The 26,087-nt window shown below is 43.7% G+C and overlaps 1 pseudogene; it reads left to right on the top strand.

Moving 5' to 3' along the window:
* The first annotated feature begins 216 nt into the window (after positions 1-216).
* Gm52499 lies at positions 217-4,532 on the top strand (annotated as a pseudogene).
* Positions 4,533-26,087: the final 21,555 nt, after the last annotated feature.

The following is a 26,087-nucleotide window of genomic DNA, read 5'->3' on the forward strand; positions in this document are numbered from 1 at the left end:
TCCTCCTCTGAGGAAACAGACTGGGAGGAAGAAGCAGCCCATTACCAGCCAGCTAATTGGTCAAGAAAAAAGCCAAAAGCGGCTGGCGAAGGCCAGTTTGCTGATTGGCCTCAGGGCAGTCGGCTTCAAGGTCCGCCCTATGCGGAGTCCCCGCCCTGCGTAGTGCGTCAGCAATGCGCAGAGAGGCAGTGCGCAGAGAGGCAGTGCGCAGACTCATTCATTCCCCGAGAGGAACAAAGGAAAATAGAACAGGCATTTCCAGTCTTTGAAGGAGCCGAGGGTGGGCGTGTCCACGCTCCGGTAGAATACTTACAAATTAAAGAAATTGCTGAGTCGGTTCGTAAATACGGAACCAATGCTAATTTTACCTTGGTGCAGTTAGACAGGCTCGCTGGCATGGCACTAACTCCTGCTGACTGGCAAACGGTTGTAAAAGCCGCTCTCCCTAGTATGGGCAAATACATGGAATGGAAAGCGCTTTGGCACGAAGCTGCACAAGCGCAGGCCCGAGCAAACGCAGCTGCTTTGACTCCAGAGCAGAGAGATTGGACTTTTGACTTGTTAACGGGTCAGGGAGCTTATTCTGCTGATCAGACAAACTACCATTGGGGAGCTTATGCCCAGATTTCTTCCACGGCTATTAGGGCCTGGAAGGCGCTCTCTCGAGCAGGTGAAACCACTGGTCAGTTAACAAAGATAATCCAGGGACCTCAGGAATCCTTCTCAGATTTTGTGGCCAGAATGACAGAGGCAGCAGAGCGTATTTTTGGAGAGTCAGAGCAAGCTGCGCCTCTAATAGAACAGCTAATCTATGAGCAAGCCACAAAGGAGTGCCGAGCGGCCATAGCCCCAAGAAAGAACAAAGGCTTACAAGACTGGCTCAGGGTCTGTCGAGAGCTTGGGGGACCTCTCAGCAATGCAGGTTTAGCGGCTGCCATCCTTCAATCCCAAAACCGCTCCATGGGCAGAAATAATCAGAGGACATGTTTTAACTGCGGAAAGCCTGGGCATTTTAAGAAAGATTGCAGAGCTCCAGATAAACAGGGAGGGACTCTCACTCTTTGCTCTAAGTGTGGCAAGGGTTATCATAGAGCTGACCAGTGTCGCTCTGTGAGGGATATAAAGGGCAGAATTCTTCCCCCACCTGATAGTCAATCAACTGATGTGCCAAAAAACGGGTCATCGGGCCCTCGGTCCCAGGGCCCTCAAAGATATGGGAACCGGTTTGTCAGGACCCAGGAAGCAGTCAGAGAGGCGACCCAGGAAGACCCACAAGGGTGGACCTGCGTGCCGCCTCCGACTTCCTATTAATGCCTCAAATGAGTATTCAGCCGGTGCCGGTGGAGCCTATACCATCCTTGCCCCCGGGAACCATGGGCCTTATTCTCGGCCGGGGTTCACTCACCTTGCAGGGCTTAGTAGTCCACCCTGGAGTTATGGATTGTCAACATTCCCCTGAAATACAGGTCCTGTGCTCAAGCCCTAAGGGCGTTTTTTCTATTAGTAAAGGAGATAGGATAGCTCAGCTGCTGCTCCTCCCTGATAATACCAGGGAGAAATCTGCAGGACCTGAGATAAAGAAAATGGGCTCCTCAGGAAATGATTCTGCCTATTTGGTTGTATCTTTAAATGATAGACCTAAGCTCCGCCTTAAGATCAACGGAAAAGAGTTTGAAGGCATCCTTGATACCGGAGCAGATAAAAGTATAATTTCTACACATTGGTGGCCCAAAGCATGGCCCACCACAGAGTCATCTCATTCATTACAGGGCCTAGGATATCAATCATGTCCCACTATAAGCTCCGTTGCCTTGACGTGGGAATCCTCTGAAGGACAGCAAGGGAAATTCATACCTTATGTGCTCCCACTCCCGGTTAACCTCTGGGGAAGGGATATTATGCAGCATCTGGGCCTTATTTTGTCCAATGAAAACGCCCCATCGGGAGGGTATTCAACTAAAGCAAAAAATATCATGGCAAAGATGGGTTATAAAGAAGGAAAAGGGTTAGGACATCAAGAACAGGGAAGGATAGAGCCCATCTCACCTAATGGAAACCAAGACAGACAGGGTCTGGGTTTTCCTTAGCGGCCATTGGGGCAGCACGACCCATACCATGGAAAACAGGGGACCCAGTGTGGGTTCCTCAATGGCACCTATCCTCTGAAAAACTAGAAGCTGTGATTCAACTGGTAGAGGAACAATTAAAATTAGGCCATATTGAACCCTCTACCTCACCTTGGAATACTCCAATTTTTGTAATTAAGAAAAAGTCAGGAAAGTGGAGACTGCTCCATGACCTCAGAGCCATTAATGAGCAAATGAACTTATTTGGCCCAGTACAGAGGGGTCTCCCTGTACTTTCCGCCTTACCACGTGGCTGGAATTTAATTATTATAGATATTAAAGATTGTTTCTTTTCTATACCTTTGTGTCCAAGAGATAGGCCCAGATTTGCCTTTACCATCCCCTCTATTAATCACATGGAACCTGATAAGAGGTATCAATGGAAGGTCTTACCACAGGGAATGTCCAATAGTCCTACTATGTGTCAACTTTATGTGCAAGAAGCTCTTTTGCCAGTGAGGGAACAATTCCCCTCTTTAATTTTGCTCCTTTACATGGATGACATCCTCCTGTGCCATAAAGACCTTACCATGCTACAAAAGGCATATCCTTTTCTACTTAAAACTTTAAGTCAGTGGGGTTTACAGATAGCCACAGAAAAGGTCCAAATTTCTGATACAGGACAATTCTTGGGCTCTGTGGTGTCCCCAGATAAGATTGTGCCCCAAAAGGTAGAGATAAGAAGAGATCACCTCCATACCTTAAATGATTTTCAAAAGCTGTTAGGAGATATTAATTGGCTCAGACCTTTTTTAAAGATTCCTTCCGCTGAGTTAAGGCCTTTGTTTGGTATTTTAGAAGGAGATCCTCATATCTCCTCCCCTAGGACTCTTACTCTAGCTGCTAACCAGGCCTTACAAAAAGTGGAAAAAGCCTTACAGAATGCACAATTACAACGTATTGAGGATTCGCAGCCTTTCAGTTTGTGTGTCTTTAAGACAGCACAATTGCCAACTGCAGTTTTGTGGCAGAATGGGCCATTGTTGTGGATCCATCCAAACGTATCCCCAGCTAAAATAATAGATTGGTATCCTGATGCAATTGCACAGCTTGCCCTTAAAGGCCTAAAAGCAGCAATCACCCACTTTGGGCAAAGTCCATATCTTTTAATTGTACCTTATACCGCTGCACAGGTTCAAACCTTGGCAGCCACATCTAATGATTGGGCAGTTTTAGTTACCTCCTTTTCAGGAAAAATAGATAACCATTATCCAAAGCATCCAATCTTACAGTTTGCCCAAAATCAATCTGTTGTGTTTCCACAAATAACAGTAAGAAACCCACTTAAAAATGGGATTGTGGTATATACTGATGGATCAAAAACTGGCATAGGTGCCTATGTGGCTAATGGTAAAGTGGTATCCAAACAGTATAATGAAAATTCACCTCAAGTGGTAGAATGTTTAGTGGTCTTAGAAGTTTTAAAAACCTTTTTAAAACCCCTTAATATTGTGTCAGATTCCTATTATGTGGTTAATGCAGTAAATCTTTTAGAAGTGGCTGGAGTGATTAAGCCTTCCAGTAGAGTTGCCAATATTTTTCAGCAGATACAATTAGTTTTGTTATCTAGAAGATCTCCTGTTTATATTACTCATGTTAGAGCCCATTCAGGCCTACCTGGCCCCATGGCTCTGGGAAATGATTTGGCAGATAAGGCCACTAAAGTGGTGGCTGCTGCCCTATCATCCCCGGTAGAGGCTGCAAGAAATTTTCATAACAATTTTCATGTGACGGCTGAAACATTACGCAGTCGTTTCTCCTTGACAAGAAAAGAAGCCCGTGACATTGTTACTCAATGTCAAAGCTGCTGTGAGTTCTTGCCAGTTCCTCATGTGGGAATTAACCCACGCGGTATTCGACCTCTACAGGTCTGGCAAATGGATGTTACACATGTTTCTTCCTTTGGAAAACTTCAATATCTCCATGTGTCCATTGACACATGTTCTGGCATCATGTTTGCTTCTCCATTAACCGGAGAAAAAGCCTCACATGTGATTCAACATTGCCTTGAGGCATGGAGTGCTTGGGGGAAACCCAGACTCCTTAAGACTGATAATGGACCAGCTTATACGTCTCAAAAATTCCAACAGTTCTGCCGTCAGATGGACGTAACCCACCTGACTGGACTTCCATACAACCCTCAAGGACAGGGTATTGTTGAGCGTGCGCATCGCACCCTCAAAGCCTATCTTATAAAACAGAAGAGGGGAACTTTTGAGGAGACTGTACCCCGAGCACCAAGAGTGTCGGTGTCTTTGGCACTCTTTACACTCAATTTTTTAAATATTGATGCTCATGGCCATACTGCGGCTGAACGTCATTGTTCAGAGCCAGATAGGCCCAATGAGATGGTTAAATGGAAAAATGTCCTTGATAATAAATGGTATGGCCCGGATCCTATCTTGATAAGATCCAGGGGAGCTATCTGTGTTTTCCCACAGAATGAAAACAACCCATTTTGGATACCAGAAAGACTCACCCGAAAAATCCAGACTGACCAAGGGAATACTAATGTCCCTCGTCTTGGTGATGTCCAGGGCGTCAATAATAAAGAGAGAGCAGCGTTGGGGGATAATGTCGACATTCCCACTCCCAATGACGGTGATGTATAATGCTCAAGTATTCTCCTGCTTTTTTACCACTAACTAGGAACTGGGTTTGGCCTTAATTCAGACAGCCTTGGCTCTGTCTGGACAGGTCCAGATACAACTAGATGTATTATGACAAATAACTCAGCAGGGATGTGAACAAAAGTTTCCGGGATTGTGTGTTATTTCCATTCAGTATGTTAAATTTACTAGGACAGCTAATTTGTCAAAAAGTCTTTTTCAGTATATGTTACAGAATTGGATGGCTGAATTTGAACAGATCCTTCGGGAATTGAGACTTCAGGTCAACTCCACGCGCTTGGACCTGTCGCTGACCAAAGGATTACCCAATTGGATCTCCTCAGCATTTTCTTTCTTTAAAAAATGGGTGGGATTAATATTATTTGGAGATACACTTTGCTGTGGATTAGTGTTGCTTCTTTGATTGGTCTGTAAGCTTAAGGCCCAAACTAGGAGAGACAAGGTGGTTATTGCCCAGGCGCTTGCAGGACTAGAACATGGAGCTTCCCCTGATATATCTATGCTTAGGCAATAGGTCGCTGGCCACTCAGCTCTTATATCTCACGAGGCTAGACTCATTGCACGGGATAGAGTGAGTGTGCTTCAGCAGCCCGAGAGAGTTGCAAGGCTAAGCACTGCAATGGAAAGGCTCTGCGGCATATATGAGCCTATTCTAGGGAGACATGTCATCTTTCATGAAGGTTCAGTGTCCTAGTTCCCTTCCCCCAGGCAAAACGACACGGGAACAGGTCAGGGTTGCTCTGGGTAAAAGCCTGTGAGCCTAAGAGCTAATCCTGTACATGGCTCCTTTACCTACACACTGGGGATTTGACCTCTATCTCCACTCTCATTAATATGGGTGGCCTATTTGCTCTTATTAAAAGGATAGGGGGAGATGTTGGGAGCCGCGCCCACATTCGCCGTTACAAGATGGCGCTGACAGCTGTGTTCTAAGTGGTAAACAAATAATCTGCGCATGTGCCAAGGGTATCTTATGACTACTTGTGCTCTGCCTTCCCCGTGACGTCAACTCGGCCGATGGGCTGCAGCCAATCAAGGAGTGACACGTCCGAGGCGAAGGAGAATGCTCCTTAAGAGGGACGGGGTTTCGTTTTCTCTCTCTCTCTTGCTTCTCTCTCTTGTTTTTCTCTCTCTCTTGCTTTTCTCTCTCTCTTGCTTTTCTCTCTCTCTTGCTTCTCTCTCTTGTTTTTCTCTCTCTCTTGCTTTTCTCTCTCTCTTGCTTTTCTCTCTCTCTTGCTTCTTGCTCTCTTGCTTCTTGCACTCTGTTCCTGAAGATGTAAGAATAAAGCTTTGCCGCAGAAGATTCTGGTCTGTGGTGTTCTTCCTGGCCGGTCGTGAGAACGCGTCTAATAACAAACCAGAGCTGGTTACTGTTAGATATGCCTTCCTGAGGGGAATTGGATATACTCAGCTGAAGGAAAGCAGGTAGGAGCCCGAGAAAGTGGAAAGGCATTATTAATGTGAGTACATAAGTTAAAAAGTTGTCATGCTGATAACTGTGAGCCTAAAGGTCCAGAATAAAATATGTAGTAGACTAGAATTAATATGAAAATTTAAATACTATGTGTCAATTACAGACACATGGTGGGCAACTAATCGGAATATCTCACTCTTTGAACTTAAAAGAAGCTATGTGTCTGTATCTTGAGTTATTCATGTGGGGCCATATTTGAACAGAGTTCAGAATGTTGAGGCAGTAAATTGTACATAATTCTTCTCGCTGAGGCAAGCTATGTAAAATGAAGTACTAGTGACCATTAAGAATTAGGCTGTCTTATTTGTAATAGCCAAAACCTGGAAAGAACCCAGATGTTCCTCAACAGGAGAATGGATACAAATGTGGTACACTTACACAATGGAGTACTACTCAGTTATAAAAAAACCAGTGAAGTTATGAAATTCTTAGGCAAATGGATGGTTCTGGAGGATATCATCCTGAGTGAGGTAACCCAATCACAAAAGAACTCACATGATATGCACTCACTGATGAGTGGATATTAGCCCAGAAACTCTGAATACCCAAGATACAATTCGCAAAACACATGAAACTCAAGAAGAAGGAAGACCAAAGTGTGGATACTTCGGTCCTTCTTAGAAGAGGGAACAAAATACCAATAGAAGGAGTTACAGAGACAGTGTGAAGCAGAGACTGAAGGAAAGACCATCCATAGACGGCCCAACCTGGGGAACTATCCCATATACAACCACCAAATTCAGACACTATTGTGCAGGCCAACAAGTGCTAGCTGACAGGAGCCTGATATAGCTGTCTTCTGAGAGGCTCTGCCAGTGCCTGAAAAATCCAGAAGGAGAGATGCTCACAGCCATCCACTGGACTGAGCATAGGGTTCCCAATGAAGTTGCTAGAAAAAGGTCCCAAGAAGTTGAAGGGGTTTACAGCCCCATAGGAGAAACAACAATGTGAACTAACCCCAGAGCTCCCAGAGACTAAACCACCAACCAAAGAGTATGCATGGTGGGATTCATGGCTCCAGCTACATATGCAGCAGAGGTTGGCCTAGTCAGTCATCAATGGGATTAGAGGCCCTAAGTCCTGTGAAGGCTCTATGCCCCAGTGTAGGGGAATGCCAGAGCCAGGAAGCAGGAATGGGTGGGTTGGTGAGGAGGGGAAGAGGATGGGTGATAGGGGTTGGGGGATTTAGGAGGGAGACCAGGAAGGGGGATAATGTTTGAAATGTAAATAGAGAAAATATCTAGTAAAATAAAAATTTAAAAAAGAGTTAGGCTGCAATTATTTCTGTAAGACATCAATATACTGGATTTGGCTTCAAGCACTTTGGTGAGACACTTAGAGAATTGGGAATATTTTTGTCATGAGTAATTAAATCATTTGGGTGGGACTACTCTCTAATATGTAGTCCTTGCTAGCAGTCAGATAATTTGTTCAATTCAAGATCATCTACGTAAGACTCGAGCCCCGGGCTACCTTGCCAGCAGAGTCTTGCCCAACACCCACAAGGGCCCACACGGGACTCCCCACGGGATCCTAAGACCTCTGGTGAGTGGAACACAGCGCCTGCCCCAATCCAATCGCGAGGAACCTGAGACTGCGGTACATAGGGAAGCAGGCTACCCGGGCCTGATCTGGGGCACAAGTCCCTTCTGCTCGGCTCGAGCCCCGGGCTACCTTGCCAGCAGAGTCTTGCCCAACACCCACAAGGGCCCACACGGGACTCCCCACGGGAACCTAAGACCTCTGGTGAGTGGAACACAGCGCCTGCCCCAATCCAATCGCGAGGAACCTGAGACTGCGGTACATAGGGAAGCAGGCTACCCGGGCCTGATCTGGGGCACAAGTCCCTTCTGCTCGGCTAGAGCCCCGGGCTACCTTGCCAGCAGAGTCTTGCCCAACACCCACAAGGGCCCACACGGGACTCCCCACGGGAACCTAAGACCTCTGGTGAGTGGAACACAGTGCCTGCCCCAATCCAATCGCGTGGAACCTGAGACTGCGGTACATAGGGAAGCAGGCTACCCGGGCTTGATCTGGGGCACAAACCCTTCCGCTCCACTCGAGCCCCGGGCTACCTTGCCAGTTGAGTCGCCTGACACCCGCAAGGGCCCACACAGGATTCCACACGGGATTCTAAGACCTCTAGTGAGTGGAACACAACTTCTGCCAGGAGTCTGGTTCGAACACCAGATATCTGGGTACCTGCCCTGCAAGAAGAGAGCTTGCCTGCAGAGAATACTCTGCCCACTGAAACTAAGGAGAATGCTACCCTCCAGGTCTGCTTATAGAGGCTAACAGAGTCACCTGAAGAACAAGCTCTTAACAGTGACAACTAAAACAGCTAGCTTCAGAGATTACCAGATGGCGAAAGGCAAACGTAAGAATCCTACTAACAGAAATCAAGACCACTCACCATCATCAGAACGCAGCACTCCCACCCCACCTAGTCCTGGGCACCCCAACACAACCGAAAATCTAGACACAGATTTAAAAACATTTCTCATGATGATGATAGAGGACATCAAGAAGGACTTTCATAAGTCACTTAAAGAATTACAGGAGAGCACTGCTAAAGAGTTACAGGCCCTTAAAGAAAAGCAGGAAAACGCAGCCAAACAGGTAGAAATCATTAAAGAAAAACAGGAAAACACATCCAAACAGGTGATGGAAATGAACAAAACCATATTAGAACTAAAAGGTGAAGTAGACACAATAAAGAAAACCCAAAGCGAGGCAACGCTGGAGATAGAAACCCTAGGAAAGAGATCTGGAACCATAGATGCGAGCATCAGCAACAGAATACAAGAAATGGAAGAGAGAATCTCAGGTGCAGAAGATTCCATAGAGAACATCGACACAACAGTCAAAGAAAATACAAAATGCAAAAGGATCCTAACTCAAAATATCCAGGTAATGCAGGACACAATGAGAAGACCAAACCTACAGATAATAGGAATTGATGAGAATGAAGATTTTCAACTTAAAGGGCCAGCTAATATCTTCAACAAAATAATAGAAGAAAACTTCCCAAACATAAAAAAAGAGATGCCCTTGATCATACAAGAAGCCTACAGAACTCCAAATAGACTGGACCAGAAAAGAAATTCCTCCCGACACATAATAATCAGAACAACAAATGCACTAAATAAAGATAGAATATTAAAAGCAGTAAGGGAGAAAGGTCAAGTAACATATAAAGGAAGGCCTATCAGAATTACTCCAGACTTTTCACCAGAGACTATGAAAGCCAGAAGAGCCTGGACAGATGTTATACAGACACTAAGAGAACACAAATGCCAGCCCAGGCTACTATACCCGGCCAAACTCTCAATTACCATAGATGGAGAAACCAAAGTATTCCACGACAAAAACAAATTCACACAATATCTTTCCACGAATCCAGCCCTTCAAAGGATAATAACAGAAAAGAAGCAATACAAGGACAGAAATCACGCCCTAGAACAACCAAGAAAGTAATCCTTCAACAAACCAAAAAGAAGACAGCCACAAGAACAGAATGCCAACTCTAACAACAAAAATAAAAGGAAGCAACAATTACTTTTCCTTAATATCTCTTAATATCAATGGACTCAATTCCCCAATAAAAAGACATAGACTTACAGACTGGCTACACAAACAGGACCCAACATTCTGCTGCTTACAGGAAACCCATCTCAGGGAAAAAGACAGACACTACCTCAGAGTGAAAGGCTGGAAAACAATTTTCCAAGCAAATGGACTGAAGAAACAAGCTGGAGTAGCCATTTTAATATCGGATAAAATCGACTTCCAACCCAAAGTTATCAAAAAAGACAAGGAGGGACACTTCATACTCATCAAACGTAAAATCCTCCAAGAGGAACTCTCAATTCTGAATATCTACGCACCAAATGAAAGGGCAGCCACATTCATTAGAGACACTTTAGTAAAGCTCAAAGCATACATTGCACCTCACACAATAATAGTGGGAGACTTCAACACACCACTTTCTTCAAAGGACAGATCGTGGAAACAGAAAATAAACAGGGACACAGTGAAACTAACAGAAGTTATGAAACAAATGGACCTGTCAGATATCTACAGAACATTTTATCCTAAAACAAAAGGATATACCTTCTTCTCAGCACCTCATGGGACCTTCTCCAAAATTGACCATATAATTGGTCACAAAACAGGCCTCAATAGATACAAAAATATAGAAATTGTCCCATGTATCCTATCAGACCACCATGGCCTAAGACTGATCTTCAATAACAACATAAATAATGGAAAGCCAACATTCACGTGGAAACTGAATAACACCCTTCTCAATGATACCTTGGTCAAGGAAGGAATAAAGAAAGAAATTAAAGACTTTTTAGAGTTTAATGAAAATGAAGCCACAACGTACCCAAACCTATGGGACACAATGAAAGCATTTCTAAGAGGGAAACTCATAGCTCTGAGTGCCTCCAGGAAGAAACGGGAGACAGCACATACTAGCAGCTTGACAACACAACTAAAAGCCCTAGAAAAAAAGGAAGCAAATTCACCCAAGAGGAGTAGACGGCAGGAAATAATCAAACTCAGGGGTGAAATCAACCAAGTGGAAACAAGAAGAACTATTCAAAGAATTAACCAAACGAGGAGTTGGTTCTTTGAGAAAATCAACAAGATAGATAAACCCTTAGCTAGACTCACTAAAGGGCACAGGGACAAAATCCTAATTAACAAAATCAGAAATGAAAAGGGAGACATAACAACAGATCCTGAAGAAATCCAAAACACCATCAGATCCTTCTACAAATGGCTATACTCAACAAAACTGGAAAACCTGGACGAAATGGACAAATTTCTGGACAGATACCAGGTACCAAAGTTGAATCAGGATCAAGTTGATCATCTAAACAGTCCCATATCACCTAAAGAAATAGAAGCAGTTATTAATAGTCTCCCAACCAAAAAAAGCCCAGGACCAGATGGGTTTAGTGCAGAGTTCTATCAGACCTTCAAAGAAGATCTAATTCCAGTTCTGCACAAACTATTTCACAAAATAGAAGTAGAAGGTACTCTACCCAACTCATTTTATGAAGCCACTATTACTCTGATACCTAAACCACAGAAAGACCCAACAAAGATAGAGAACTTCAGACCAATTTCTCTTATGAATATCGATGCAAAAATCCTCAATAAAATTCTCGCTAACCGAATCCAAGAACACATTAAAGCAATCATCCATCCTGACCAAGTAGGTTTTATTCCAGGGATGCAGGGATGGTTTAATATAGGAAAATCCATCAATGTAATCCATTATATAAACAAACTCAAAGACAAAAACCACATGATCATCTCGTTAGATGCAGAAAAAGCATTTGACAAGATCCAACACCCATTCATGATAAAAGTTTTGGAAAGATCAGGAATTCAAGGCCCATACCTAAACATGATAAAAGCAATCTACAGCAAACCAGTAGCCAACATCAAAGTAAATGGAGAGAAGCTGGAAGCAATCCCACTAAAATCAGGGACTAGACAAGGCTGCCCACTTTCTCCCTACCTTTTCAACATAGTACTTGAAGTATTAGCCAGAGCAATTCGACAACAAAAGGAGATCAAGGGGATACAAATTGGAAAAGAGGAAGTCAAAATATCACTTTTTGCAGATGATATGATAGTATATATAAGTGACCCTAAAAATTCTACCAGAGAACTCCTAAACCTGATAAACAGCTTCGGTGAAGTAGCTGGATATAAAATAAACTCAAACAAGTCAATGGCCTTTCTCTATACAAAGAATAAACAGGCTGAGAAAGAAATTAGGGAAACAACACCCTTCTCAATAGTCACAAATAATATAAAATATCTTGGCGTGACTCTAACTAAGGAAGTGAAAGATCTGTATGATAAAAACTTCAAATCTCTGAAGAAAGAAATTAAGGAAGATCTCAGAAGATGGAAAGATCTCCCATGCTCATGGATTGGCAGGATCAACATTGTAAAAATGGCTATCTTGCCAAAAGCAATCTACAGATTCAATGCAATCCCCATCAAAATTCCAACTCAATTCTTCAACGAATTGGAAGGAGCAATTTGCAAATTTGTCTGGAATAACAAAAAACCTAGGATAGCAAAAACTCTTCTCAAGGATAAAAGAACTTCTGGCGGAATCACCATACCAGACCTAAAGCTTTACTACAGAGCAATTGTGATAAAAACTGCATGGTACTGGTATAGAGACAGACTAGTAGACCAATGGAATAGAATTGAAGACCCAGAAATGAACCCACACACCTATGGTCACTTGATCTTCGACAAGGGAGCTAAAACCATCCAGTGGAAGAAAGACAGCATTTTCAACAATTGGTGCTGGCACAACGGGTTTTTATCATGTAGAAAAATGCGAATCAATCCATACTTATCTCCTTGTACTAAGGTCAAATCTAAGTGGATCAAGGAACTTCACATAAAACCAGAGACACTGAAACTTATAGAGGAGAAAGTGGGAAAAAGCCTTGTAGATATGGGCACAGGGGAAAAATCCTGAACAGAACAGCAATGGCTTGTGCTGTAAGATCGAGAATTGACAAATGGGACCTAATGAAACTCCAAAGTTTCTGCAAGGCAAAAGACACCGTCAATAAGGCAAAAAGACCACCAACAGATTGGGAAAGGATCTTTACCTATCCTAAATCAGATAGGGGACTAATATCCAACATATATAAAGAACTCAAGAAGGTGGACTTCAGAAAATCAAATAACCCCATTAAAAAATGGGGCTCAGAACTGAACAAAGAATTCTCACCTGAGGAATACTGAATGGCAGAGAAGCACCTGAAAAAATGTTCAACATCCTTAATCATCAGGGAAATGCAAATCAAAACAACCCTGAGATTCCACCTCACACCAGTCAGAATGGCTATGATCGAAAATTCAGGTGACAGCAGATGCTGGCGAGGATGTGGAGAAAGAGGAACACTCCTCCATTGTTGGTGGGAGTGCAGGCTTGTACAACCACTCTGGAAATCAGTCTGGCGGTTCCTCAGAAAACTGGACATAGTACTACCGGAGGATCCAGCAATACCTCTCCTGGGCATATATCCAGATGATGCCCCAACTGGTAAGAAGGACACATGCTCCACTATGTTCATAGCAGCCTTATTTATAATAGCCAGAAGCTGGAAAGAACCTAGATGCCCCTCAACAGAGGAATGGATACAGAAAATGTGGTACATCTACACAATGGAGTACTACTCAGCTATTAAAAAGAATGAATTTATGAAATTCCTAGCCAAATGGATGGACCTGGAGGGCATCATCCTGAGTGAGGTAACACATTCACAAAGAAACTCACACAATATGTATTCACTGATAAGTGGATATTAGCCCCAAACCTAGGATACCCAAGATATAAGATATAATTTGCTAAACACATGAAACTCAAGAAGAATGAAGACTGAAGTGTGGACACTATGTCCCTCCTTAGATTTGGGAACAAAACACCCATGGAAGGAGTTACAGAGACAAAGTTTAGAGCTGAGATGAAAGGATGGACCATGTAGAGACTGCCATATCCAGGGATCCACCCCATAATCAGCATCCAAACGCTGACACCATTGCATACACTAGCAAGATTTTATTGAAAGGACCCAGATGTAGCTGTCTCTTGTGAGACTATGCCAGGGCCTAGCAAACACAGAAGTGGATGCTCACAGTCAGCTAATGGATGGATCATAGGGCTCCCAATGGAGGAGCTAGAGAAAGTAGCCAAGGAGCTAAAGGGATCTGCAACCCTATAGGTGGAACAACATTATGAACTAACCAGTATTCCGGAGCTCTTGACTCTAGCTGCATATATATCAAAAGATGGCCTAGTCGGCCATCACTGGAAAGAGAGGCCCATTGGACTTGCAAACTTTATATGCCCCAGTACAGGGGAACACCAGGGCCAAAAAGGGGGAGTGGGTGGGCAGGGGAGTGGGGGTGGGTGGATATGGGGGACTTTTGGTATAGCATTGGAAATGTAAATGAGCTAAATACCTTTTAAAAATTGGGAAAAAAAAAAGATCATCTACGTAAAGGCTACACTGACCACTTTTGGCGGGGCCTTCCCACATCACGTTATTAATGAAGAAAATGCAGCTCAGACTTGTCCATGGGTCAGTCTGTCGGAGACAATTTTTAAAAAGTGTTTCCTCTGTTACCAAGTAACCCCAGCTAGTGTTAGGTTGACAGAAACTAAGCAGTGCACACATACATAAGGTGACTAACTGGTTCTGGGAAGGCCCGCATCCCAGGCAGCAAGCAATATGGCAGGACCAGGGAAAGACCAAGATTCAGCGGGTTGCTTGAGTGCTGACCTCCTGCCCGGCCAGGACCCAGAGTATTGAGCCTAAGGCATGTCGTGTTCTCAGGGGCCTGCCATAGGCTGTTGTTTTAAGGGCAGAAAGTACCCATGAGGTTTCTTTGTACTTCTTCCCAGTTCTGACTCAGTACCCAGGGGAATGATCTTATGCTACACAATGTAAGGGCAGTACTCAAGATGACATCTTATACATTGCTCACAGTACAGGACTAGTACCCAGGAACGTGACACATTGTTGATCTCAGACTAGGCCCAGAACACATGTTTCAGCCCAGTGTATGTCCAATAACCAGGGACTCAATTACAGTTTATCCTGTGGCCAAATATTGAGTGGAGTTTTAAACTGCACCACACCCACACCTCAAAACACTATCAGGTCTCCAGCACCTAAAGGTACAGCTCAGCAGGCAAGCCCAGTGACCAGGGGCTGATCATTTGCTGACTTGAAGCCAGACCCAGGACTGAGAGTCCCAACAGCATGCTGGCCTCGGGGCCAAATCAAGGACCCAGGAGTTTTCCTCAATGCTGCACCAGAGCAAACCTAATAAACAGGAGTGTACAAATCAAACTGTAAGACAGACCCAACACCCAGGGGCTGAATAAATTCCAAGCACACGGCTTGCTTAGTATCCTAAAGGTTGAATGCACACTAGAACTCAGGGCTAGTCAGGTTCCTAGTGGTCGGCTCACATACTGCTCTGCTCTGCTCTGCAGAATCTATGCCCATGGGGTGGAGGCCATGCACTGTCCCCAGGACAAGACAAGTAGCCTCCGGGATCAACTAATGATCATTTTGCAATCTCGGTGGCCAGGAGGCCATGCAAATAGCAACTCCTGAAAGTGCATTGCCCAGAGGACACAGTCCGCTTTCATTATAAGTCAGATCTGAGACCCAGAGAGCCACACACTGTCCGTCAAGGCAGGAGCATTGTTAAAACCAGGGCAGGCTAGCACCCAGATAAGCTACAGAAATGGCATCTCACAGTAAGGAATAATAGCCAGCGACTCCCAAATTCTACCTTCCTGTTGGGAAAAATATTCAGGGTTCATCCCTTACTGACCCCAGGGAAGGCACAATGCCAGAGGTTAGATCATGAGCTGTGACCAAGCAATTCAGTAGCTATTGAGCATAATCAAATTTATTGCTCCTTTAAGCTCAGCACTCTGCCCAACAGGGAAGGTCTAGTATCCTGGGCACCAACTACAGAATGATCTTTGTGAAGGCCTTGTGTTAAGGGAGCCACACAAATGGTGACATATGACAGTAGTTATATCCAGGGACCCCAAACTACTTCCCTGTAGGAGAGGTTCAGTTTCTAGTAGCCCTTGTCATGTGCAGCAGGAACAGAGGCTATCAAGAGCACATAAAATAATGTAAGGAGAAGAGGGCACCCATTTGCATCCAGGATATGTCTCAGGATGACAAGGGGGAGTGTTTGCCTGAGTTTATTGTTTTATAATTCCCCACAACAGGTGCTTACCTCTCTGCCTGCTGCTTTCAACTTTTCTGCTGGACCTTATGTCTAGGTTGTACAATTACTTGTCCACTCCATGGAATGACCTTCACAGCGTTCCCTGGGCAAACATACTTCATCCACGTCGCTTGTACACTGTCCTCTCAGGAATGAACATACCATCTCACCACTCCCAGACTGTACCCTCTTTTTTTGGTAGTTGTACAAAGGGAAGTTTAATGTTTATCTTCATTTCCTTTTCTTTGAAACAAGATCCCTTGTGTATGATAGGAACTAAATGAGAATAATTGTTTTAAAGAAAAATGAAAAGCATAGCAACTGCTACAGAGTTCATGCTCTTTTTTTTTTCTTTCTCCCCTAGAAGATATTTCAAAGCTCAGGACTGGAGGCTGTTGCAGGAGAGAGGGTGGCATCCTGAAAAACGTTTGTTCGATCAACCTAACAAGAAACAGCTTCTGTCCCATTCCCTGTCTCACCCTAGGAAGGGGTGAGGGGGGCAGCGACCCATAGCCACTAAAGAGGGTTATCATTAAAGATGTGAGATACTTGGGGAAGGTGAAGTGGGAAAGTCAAGTTTGGGGAGTTCAGACAGACCCAAACCCAAATCCTCATGTAGGATTTATTTGAGCCTGTGACCTCCCTGTAAAGCAATTTTTGTTCCCACAGCAAGCATACATGAGAAGTAGTCACTAGTCGTTTCTTTCTGTTGTTATTGAGGCACAGATTCTGGAATTCGGGCTGGCTGTGCATGAGAAGTTCATGCCTCAAGATATGAGACCCTTTCACGAAAACCTGGAGGACCAGGCTTGAGGTAGACGGACTGGGCTGGAAACAGGGAGCTACTGTCACACATGGCTAGAAGCTTCAGTTCTTGATATGTGAAGCAAGACAGCAACATTCATTTTGTTTTCAAACTAGCAAAAAGAAAAATGAAAACCCCAAAGGCCATTTAGAAACTGAGCAAAGTCTTAGGCATTCAGACCAACAATGACGATTGCCTGGATTAATCAGGCCTGAGAGTTCCACTCCTGCTGAAGGACGGACCATACATGTATTAGTTTCAGCTCTAGTCCCTGACCCCATCAGTAGCCCTCCCTCCCTGTAGTATAAAGAGAACTACTTCTAGTCTTGGGGACATATTTAGGAAAGTGTTTCTAACTTTCATTTATTGATAGGTTGTGATCACATATGTGCCACAGCATGTGTGTGAGTGCATGAGTGAGTGCATGTATGTGGAAGTCAGAGGACAGCCAGCTTGCAGAGAACTTGAGTGAGTTCTCTCCTTTTACTGTGGGCCCTAATGCTTGATGGCGAGTGCTTTACCCACTAAGTCATCTAGCTGGCCCAGGTGAGTGTTTCTAAAAGGCATACAATCTAGGCAGATTAGCTCCTTAGCTTCAAAACTCTGTTCAAAGCATACACTGGGAGTCACATAGTGGCTGTTTCCAAAGACAGTGCTAGATTTATTTATTTTGTTTTTGTTTTTTGTTGTTTTTGTTTTTAAAGACAGGGTTTCTATGTGCAGTGCTGGCTATTCTGGAACTCACTTTGTAGACCAGGCTGGCCTTAAACTCAGAAATCTGCCTGCCTCTGCTTCCCGAGTGCTGGGATTAAAGGCATGCGCCAATAAGCCCAGCAAGGTTTATTTTACTACCATAAAATAAAATGCTTCAAGACTCCCATGAGTTCTAAAATAACTACAAAACTATTCATTTTCTTGAAATTTTTATTGCAGAAAACTTTCTTATGTAACTATGCAAAATTTCTACTGGGGCCTCAAGCCACAAGGGAACTCATAAGGAGTTACTAGAGAAGAGTAGGAGGCAGCTAGTGTGTGTCAACTTGCTCCAAGAACCCAGGACCCAGAAAGCAAAGAACTACCAAGGTCAATCTGAAAGCTAAGCCAGGACTCGAGACTCGAGCCCCGGGCTACCTTGCCAGCAGAGTCTTGCCCAACACCCGCAAGGGTCCACACGGGACTCCCCACGGGACCCTAAGACCTCTGGTGAGTGGATCACAGTGCCTGCCCCAATCCAATCGCGCGGAACTTGAGACTGCGGTACATAGGGAAGCAGGCTACCCAGGCCTGATCTGGGGCACAAGTCCCTTCCGCTCGACTCGAGACTCGAGCCCCGGGCTACCTTGCCAGCAGAGTCTTGCCCAACACCCGCAAGGGTCCACACGGGACTCCCCACGGGACCCTAAGACCTCTGGTGAGTGGATCACAGTGCCTGCCCCAATCCAATCCCGCAGAACTTGAGACTGCGGTACATAGGGAAGCAGGCTACCCGGGCCTGATCTGGGGCACAAGTCCCTTCCGCTCGACTCATGACTCGAGCCCCGGGCTACCTTGCCAGCAGAGTCTTGCCCAACACCCGCAAGGGTCCACACAGGACTCCCCACGGGACCCTAAGACCTCTGGTGAGTGGATCACAGTGCCTGCCCCAATCCAATCGCGCGGAACTTGAGACTGCGGTACATAGGGAAGCAGGCTACCCGGGCCTGATCTGGGGCACAAGTCCCTTCCGCTCCACTCGAGACTCGAGCCCCGGGCTACCTTGACAGCAGAGTCTTGCCCAACACCCGCAAGGGCCCACACGGGACTCCCCACGGGACCCTAAGACCTCTGATGAGTGGAACACAGCGCCTACCCCAATCCAATCGCGTGGAACTTGAGACTGCGGTACATAGGGAAGCAGGCTACCCGGGCTTGATCTGGGGCACAAACCCCTTCCACTCCACTCGAGCCCCGGCTACCTCGCCAGCTGAGTCGCCTGACACCCGCAAGGGCCCACACAGGATTCCACACGTGATCCTAAGACCTCTAGTGAGTGGAACACAACTTCTGCCAGGAGTCTGGTTCGAACACCAGATATCTGGGTACCTGCCTTGCAAGAAGAGAGCTTGCCTGCAGAGAATACTCTGCCCACTGAAACTAAGGAGAGTGCTACCCTCCAGGTCTGCTCATAGAGGCTAACAGAGTCACCTGAAGAACAAGCTCTTAACAGTGACAACTAAAACAGCTAGCTTCAGAGATTACCAGATGGCGAAAGGCAAACGTAAGAATCCTACTAACAGAAATCAAGACCACTCACCATCATCAGAACGCAGCACTCCCACCCCACCTAGTCCTGGGCACCCCAACACAACCGAAAATCTAGACCCAGATTTAAAAACATTTCTCATGATGATGATAGAGGACATCAAGAAGGACTTTCATAAGTCACTTAAAGATTTACAGGAGAGCACTGCTAAAGAGTTACAGGCTCTTAAAGAAAAGCAGGAAAACACAGCCAAACAGGTGATGGAAATGAACAAAACCATACTAGAACTAAAAGGGTAAGTAGACACAATAAAGAAAACCCAAAGCGAGGCAACGCTGGAGATAGAAACCCTAGGAAAGAGATCTGGAACCATAGATGCGAGCATCAGCAACAGAATACAAGAAATGGAAGAGAGAATCTCAGGTGCAGAAGATTCCATAGAGAACATCGACACAACAGTCAAAGAAAATACAAAATGCAAAAGGATCCTAACTCAAAACATCCAGGTAATCCAGGACACAATGAGAAGACCAAACCTACGGATAATAGGAATTGATGAGAATGAAGATTTTCAACTTAAAGGGCCAGCTAATATCTTCAACAAAATAATAGAAGAAAACTTCCCAAACATAAAAAAAGAGATGCCCATGATCATACAAGAAGCATACAGAACTCCAAATAGACTGGACCAGAAAAGAAATTCCTCCCGACACATAATAATCAGAACAACAAATGCACTAAATAAAGATAGAATATTAAAAGCAGTAAGGGAGAAAGGTCAAGTAACATATAAAGGAAGGCCTATCAGAATTACACCAGACTTTTCACCAGAGACTATGAAAGCCAGAAGAGCCTGGACAGATGTTATACAGACACTAAGAGAACATAAATGCCAGCCCAGGCTACTATACCCGGCCAAACTCTCAATTACCATAGATGGAGAAACCAAAGTATTCCACGACAAAACCAAGTTCACACAATATCTTTCCACGAATCCAGCCCTTCAAAGGATAATAACAGAAAAGAAGCAATACAAGGACGGAAATCACGCCCTAGAACAACCAAGAAAGTAATCATTCAACAAACCAAAAAGAAGACAGCCACAAGAACAGAATGCCAACTCTAACAACAAAAATAAAAGGGAGCAACAATTATTTTTCCTTAATATCTCTTAATATCAATGGACTCAATTCCCCAATAAAAAGACATAGACTAACAGACTGGCTACACAAACAGGACCCAACATTCTGCTGCTTACAGGAAACCCATCTCAGGGAAAAAGACAGACACTACCTCAGAGTGAAAGGCTGGAAAACAATTTTCCAAGCAAATGGACTGAAGAAACAAGCTGGAGTAGCCATTTTAATATCGGATAAAATCGACTTCCAACCCAAAGTTATCAAAAAAGACAAGGAGGGACACTTCATACTCATCAAAGGTAAAATCCTCCAAGAGGAACTCTCAATTCTGAATATCTACGCACCAAATGCAAGGGCAGCCACATTCATTAGAGACACTTTAGTAAAGCTCAAAGCATACATTGCACCTCACACAATAATAGTGGGAGACTTCAACACACCACTTTCTTCAAAGGACAGATCGTGGAAACAGAAAATAAACAGGGACACAGTGAAACTAACAGAAGTTATGAAACAAATGGACCTGACAGATATCTACAGAACATTTTATCCTAAAACAAAAGGATATACCTTCTTCTCAGCACCTCACGGGACCTTCTCCAAAATTGACCATATAATTGGTCACAAAACAGGCCTCAATAGATACAAAAATATTGAAATTGTCCCATGTATCCTATCAGACCACCATGGCCTAAGACTGATCTTCAATAACAACATACATAATGGAAAGCCAACATTCACGTGGAAACTGAATAACACTCTTCTCAATGATACCTTGGTCAAGGAAGGAATAAAGAAAGAAATTAAAGACTTTTTAGAGTTTAATGAAAATGAAACCACAACGTACCCAAACCTATGGGACACAATGAAAGCATTTCTAAGAGGGAAACTCATAGCTTTGAGTGCCTCCAAGAAGAAACGGGAGAGAGCACATACTAGCAGCCTGACAACACATCTAAATTACTTAGAAAAAAAGGAAGAAAATTCACCCAAGAGGAGTAGATGGCAGGAAATAATCAAACTCAGGGGTGAAATCAACCAAGTGGAAACAAGAAAAACTATTCAAAGAATCAACCAATCGAGGAGCTGGTTCTTTGAGAAAATCAACAAGATAGATAAACCCTTAGCTAGACTCACTAGAGGGCACAGGGACCGCAGCCTAATTAACAAAATCAGAAATGAAAAGGGAAACATAACAACAGATCCTGAAAGTATTCCAAGATACCATCAGATCCTTCTACAAAAGGCTATACTCAACAAAACTGGAAAACCTGGATGAAATGGACAAGTTTCTAGACAGATACCAGGTACCAAAGTTAAGTCAGGATCAAGTTAATGATCTAAACAGTCCCATATCCCCTAAAGAGATAGAAGCAGTCATTAATAGTCTCCCAGCCAAAAAAAAAGCCCAGGACCAGATGGGTTTACTGCAGAGTTCTACCAGACCTTCAAAGAGGATCTAATTCCAGTTCTGCACAAACTATACCACCAAATAGAAGTAGAAGGAACTCTACCCAACTCATTCTATGAAGCCACAGTTACTCTGATGCCTAAACCACAGAAAGATCCAACAAAGATAGAGAACTTCAGACCAATTTCCCTTATGAATATAGATGCAAAAATCCTCAATAAAATTCTCGCTAACCGAATCCAAGAACACATTAAAGCAATCATCCATCCTGACCAAGTAGGTTTCATTCCAGGGATGCAGGGATGGTTTAATATACGGAAATCCATCAATGTAATCCATTATATTAACAAACTCAAAGACAAAAACCACATGATCATCTCCTTAGGTGTGGAAAAAGCATTCGACAAGATCCAACACCCATTCATGATAAAAGTCTTGGAAAGATCAGGAATTCAAGGCCCATACCTACACATGATAAAAGCAATCTACAGTAAACCAGTAGCCAACATCAAAGTAAATGGTGAGAAGCTTGAAGCAATCCCACTAAAATCAGGGACTAGACAAGGCTGTCCACTCTCTCCATACCTATTCAACATTGTACTTGAAGTCCTAGCCAGAGCAATTTGACAACAAAAGGAGATCAAGGGGATACAAATTGGAAAGATGAAGTCAAAATATCACTTTTTGGAGATGATATGATAGTATATATAAGTGACCCTAAAAATTCTGCCAGAGAACTCCTAAACCTGATAAACAGCTTCAGTGAAGTAGCTGGATATAAAATTAACTCAAACAAGTCAATGGCCTTTCTCTACACCAAAAATAAACAGGCTGAAAAAGAAATTAGGGAAACAACACCCTTCTCAATAGTCACAAGTAATATAAAATATCTTTGTGTGACTCTAACTAAGGAAGTGAAAGATCTCTACGATAAGAACTTCAAGTCTCTGAAGAAAGAAATTAAAGAAGTTCTCAGAAGATGGAAAGATCTCCCATGCTCATGGATTGGCAGGATTAACATTGTAAAAATGGCTATCTTGCCAAAAGCAATCTACAGATTCAATGCAATCCCCATCAAGATTCCAACTCAATTCTTCAACGAATTAGAAAGGGCAATCTCCAAATTCATCTGGAATAACAAAAAACCTAGGATAGCAAAAACTCTTCTCAAGGATAAAAGTACCTCTGGTGGAATCACCATGCCTGACCTAAAGCTTTACTACAGAGCAATTGTGATAAAAACTGCATGGTACTGGTATAGTGACAGACAAGTTGACCAATAGAATATAATTGAAGACCCAGAAATGAACCCACACACCTATGGTCACTTGATCTTCAACAAGGGAGCTAAAACCATCCAGTGGAAGAAAGACAGCATTTTCAAAAATTGGTGCTGGCACAACTGGTTGTTATCATGTAGAAGAATGCGAATTGATCCATTCTTATCTCCTTGTACTAAGGTCAAATCTAAGTGGATCAAGGAACTTCACATAAAACCAGAGACACTGAAACTTATAGAGGAGAAAGTGGGGAATAGCCTTGAAAATATGGGCACAGGGGAAAAATTCCTGAATAGAACAGCAATGGCTTGTGCAGAGAGATCGAGAATTGACAAATGGGACCTGATGAAACTGCAAAGCTTCTGCAAGGCAAAAGACATCGTCAATAAGACAAAAAGACCACCAACAGATTGGGAAAGGATCTTTACCTATCCTAAATCAGATAGGGGACTAATATCCAATATATATAAAGAACTCAAGAAGGTGGACTCCAAAAAATCAAAAAACCCCATTAAAAAATGGGGCTCAGAACTGAACAAAGAATTCTCACCTGAGGAATACCGAATGGCAGAGAAGCACCTGAAAAAATGTTCAACATCCTTAATCATCAGGGAAATGCAAATCAAAACAACCCTGAGATTCCACCTCACACCAGCCAGAATGACTAAGATCAAAAATTCAGGTGACAGCAGATGCTGGCAAGGATGTCAAGAAAGAGGAACACTCCTCCATTGTTGGTGGGATTGCAAGCTTGTACAACCACTCTGGAAATCAGTCTGGCGATTCCTCAGAAAATTGGACATAGTACTACCAGAGGATCCAGCAATACCTCTCCTGGGCATATATCCAGAAGATGTCCCAACAGGTAAGAAGGACACATGCTCCACTATGTTAATAGCAGCCTTATTTATAATAGCCAGAAGTTGGAAAGAACCCAGATGCCCCTCAACAGAGGAATGGATACAGAAAATGTGGTACATTTACACAATGGAGTACTACTCAGCTATTAAAAAGAATGAATTTATGAAATTCCTAGGCAAATGGATGGACCTGGAGGGCATCATCCTGAGTGAGGTAACCCAATCACAAAGGAATTCTATGTACTCACTGATAAGTGGATATTATCCCAAAACTTAGGATACCCAAGATATAAGATACAATTTTCTAAACGCATGAAACTCAAGAAGAATGAAGACCAAAGTGGGGACACTGTGACCCTTCTTAGAATTGGGAAGAAAACACCCATGGAAGGAGTTACAGAGACAACGTTTGGAGCTGTGACAAAAGAATGGACCATCTAGAGACTGCCATATCCAGGGATCCACCCCATAATCAGCTTCCAAATGCTGACACCATTGCATACACTAGCAAGGTTTTGCTGAAAGGACCCAGATATAGCTGTCTCTTGTGAGACTAGGCCAGGGCCTTGCAAACACAGAATTGGATGCTCACAGTCAGCTCTTGGATGGATCACAGGGCTACCAATGGAGGAGCTATTGAAAGAGCTAAAGGGATCTGCAACCCTATAGGTGGAACAACATTCTGAACTAACCAGTACCCTGGACCTCTTGACTATAGCTGCATATGTATCAAAAGATGGCCTAGTCAGCCATCACTGGAAAGAGAGAGACACATTGGACACACAGACTTTATATGCCCCAGTACAGCGGAACATCAGGGCCAAAAAATGTGAATGAGTGGGTAGGGAAGTAGGGGGAGGGTATGGTGGACTTTTGGGAGAGCATTGGAAATGTAATTGAGGAAAATACATAATAAAAAATATTAAAAAAAAAGACAGAACCTCCAAGCACACATAATAAATAAATATATTTTCTTTAAGGAACGTGGCTTTAAAAAAAAAGCCTAGGGGTAAAAGTGCATGTAGCCTCTCCACTTACTTGTTACTATGGATGCCCCTATGGCCCTTTTAATTTACAGCTAGGATTCTGTTGTTGGCTTGGAGCACTCTCTTTGGATTGGCAGACAGCAACATATAGTTCACAGGCATGTTATAAACCCATTCATCTCCAGATCCACTTTTTAAAGGTGGCCTGGGATGCAGTCTGACATCTGCCAAGAAGATGTCCCCAGGGATTATCTGGGGAAGACAGACTTGACACTCTTTCTTGCACAGGTGGACCCTCGCCCTGGGCTTCCTTGCTGGAGAATGGAGGTGATCTATCTTGTGATGTCATATTTTTCTTTGATATAGATATAGTCATGCTATGAAGCTGTCCCATGAGTATGTCCTATGAGCTGTGTCCTGAGCTGAGGTTTGTGTAAGAAATGAGTTATTCTTTTCACTGGGTAGATTGGTTCCCTGTCACTCATCTCCCTCTGCAGAGGCATGATGAGATAAAAAACCCTGGGAAGACACCTTGCTCTTTGAATAGGTAGAGCCAGCTTTGGACACATCCATGGATGACTGCCTGGAGGAGATTGTAAGTGATGACTCCTCTGAAGGCACTCTGCTGCAGCTTTCATCTGAGGCTCACTGCTCTCTGTGTGCTCCCCAAGTGCTGATCATGGAGTGAGACTCATGGGCAAGCTGGGAGCAAAATCTGGGATGGGAATTGTCCTCTTGGTCAAGTAGGTCAGGGTAAGTGACATACTGTATTCAGTCTGCATGTTTTTCAATTCTAAGGATTTTCAGCTTGACTGAGCAAAATGGAGGAGAGAAGGGTAGGCACACAAGATCCTCTCCTCATAGCCATTTGTTGATTCATGGTTGTCTCTGTGTGTTTCAAGGTTTGATCCCACTGCTACGTTTATATTTTTTTATTGAGTCGTATTCCCAGGGTGACTGTTGCCACGACATCAGATAGGTTGCCATTCCATAGTCAAACTTTTTCCTCCTGTAAACCTTCCTGTATCTCTTTTTGCTTATATCCCATGACACCCATGATGACTGCTACATTGAGGTCTGGGTGGCTATCATTGTTCTCACTATAAAAACTGGGAGATGTGTCATTGTCATGTTTTAGCCATTGAAAGCTCCCAGTGTCGTGTACTCTTGGCTTTTGTCCAGGGTTTACAGTTCACAATTCAACAATCTTGTCACAAAGTTCTTGTGACAGCTAGAATTTTACAGAGTACTTTTCTGCCAAGGTGTTCTGCTTTAGTTCATCATAGTTATGTCCCTGGAAAGGGAAGCATCCAGTTGACAC

This window comes from Mus musculus, chromosome 2 (assembly GCF_000001635.26).
Source record: "Mus musculus strain C57BL/6J chromosome 2, GRCm38.p6 C57BL/6J".
Taxonomy (NCBI): Eukaryota; Metazoa; Chordata; class Mammalia; order Rodentia; family Muridae; genus Mus; species Mus musculus.